The following is a 1,843-nucleotide window of genomic DNA, read 5'->3' as shown; positions in this document are numbered from 1 at the left end:
TCTGACAGGTCTGGGAAGCATGGGGTTAAAAACTTGACTTTTAGCAGTAGGTGTGCAGAATAGCTGCAACCACTAGAGGCAACAAGGTCTTAAAGCAGCAGTTTTCAAACTCTCAGGGTGAGTTTGAACCCAAGTAAGTCTTGGTGGGGGTGGGGGGAGGCAGCAATGGAATCACCAGGATCTCATCACTAACAGGGCTGCAGGGTCTGGGATGGACTCAGCAGTCCCTGCAGCAGCCTTCCTGGAGTGCAGGGAACTCTGCCCGCTGGATTAAATAAATTATATTTTATTAGCAAATTTGTTTTCCTTACGTAAAAATATTTGACCAAAACAGTTTGTAACAATTCTCTATTTTACTGTCTGGTCAGGGATGACTGAGCCATGAGGTCAACTGGTCACCTTGGGCAGCAGATCGGCAGGGGAACCCATCTCCACCCACCTGCTTGCCTCTACCCCATCCACTTCCTGTATTGGAAGACAGAGGAGGTTGGTGGTGAGGAGAGTATTGGGCTAGAGTGAGGAACAGAAGCGGGCACATCACCAAGTAAGGGGGTTGGCATTTGGTATGCCACTTCAGTTGCCAGGAGGTCCTTGGTCCACCCTGCCCAAGACAGGTCCAACGCACCATTCATCTATTCCTCTTGTTGGGACAGTTCAGCAGTGTTCCAGTTTCATCGCTCCTCAACATTTTGGTTCTGGATTAAAGCCATATAGAGTTATAGAGTGAAAGCTGTTGTACTGAGTAGGCTTCTTCCAGAAGTTATTGATCGTGATGGGTAAAAGCAGCTCGGTTCAAGATGAAATCTTGAACAAGGTTTTGAAGGTCAGCTTCACTGAGGCCTGTTGGGAATGGCTTCAGGTAGCATAAAACTGCAGGAACCCTTTGTGTTCTGAAGCCTCCAACACATGGCCCTCTAACCAAGACATTATCCTGGAGGCTAATCTAACCAGTTTGTCCAAAACCCTGAAGTGTTCAAGTAATGAAGATTTAGGCGGTCGACCTACGCATGCGCAGTAGGAAACAGGTCCCACCAGACTCAGTAGGGTCAAGCCGCTACTGAGAGGCAAAGACTATTCAGATGCATTGGTTCTGGTGTGTGAAGTATCATAGCAAGGGGCTTTGACCATTTAAAATGAAATAAATGGATCTGGATGTAAAATAGCTTTCAGTCCCAAAGCAGGTATACAGGTGTGAAGCAGACGTGCCTACTTCTGAGTTTGCATGTATCTGCAGAGATCTCATCAATGCTGAGGATGCTATAGTCATTTCTTGTGCTCAGAACTGTGTTAAATACTCTGTTAATGGAGACCAAGGAAGTGGAAACATCACATTGTCATAAACCAGTGATGTGGATAAAAGGGAAGACACTGTTACAATAAGGATAAAAGAGGTAATCCAGCTGATTTCTGGTTCAAGGTACTTTAGTTTCTCCAGAGCCAACCACTGTTGCTGCCTCACTGATGACACTTCTCTAACATCAAGATCCAAAGAACTGGGGCATGTGTTCCATGAGCCCAAAGGGACATAAAACCTTTCATTTCAAGCAGCAGACTCAATGCCACATGGAAAATTTCTTTTGAAACACAATGGTTTCAAAAGCAGTTCGCAATAAAGCATAGGGATCAGGTGTTCAAAGAGAAAAAAGTCAAACGTTCACTGGGTTAGTGCAGGAGTCTAAGCAGGTCTTGGAATCCCCCACCAGTATGCTTATAAATTGTGTCTCTAGTTATGGAGTACAAGATGGTATTTCAGGGATCACATGAGTACCACTGGCCTCCAAGGACTGAAGCTCAAGAAGCACTCAGCTAAAAGAAAGTATCCATCTGAGAAGCCTGAGATAAG

At 45.3% G+C, this 1,843-nt stretch overlaps 1 pseudogene; it reads left to right on the top strand.

The window, feature by feature from the left end:
• Nucleotides 1-381: 381 nt before the first annotated feature.
• Nucleotides 382-1,529, top strand: LOC136638831 (proliferating cell nuclear antigen-like; annotated as a pseudogene).
• The last annotated feature ends 314 nt before the right edge of the window (nt 1,530-1,843 follow it).

This window comes from Tiliqua scincoides, chromosome 2 (genome assembly GCF_035046505.1).
Source record: "Tiliqua scincoides isolate rTilSci1 chromosome 2, rTilSci1.hap2, whole genome shotgun sequence".
Lineage (NCBI taxonomy): Eukaryota > Metazoa > Chordata > Lepidosauria > Squamata > Scincidae > Tiliqua > Tiliqua scincoides.
Note: the sequence above shows the minus strand (reverse complement) of the source record. Positions and strands in the feature narration are given on the sequence as shown.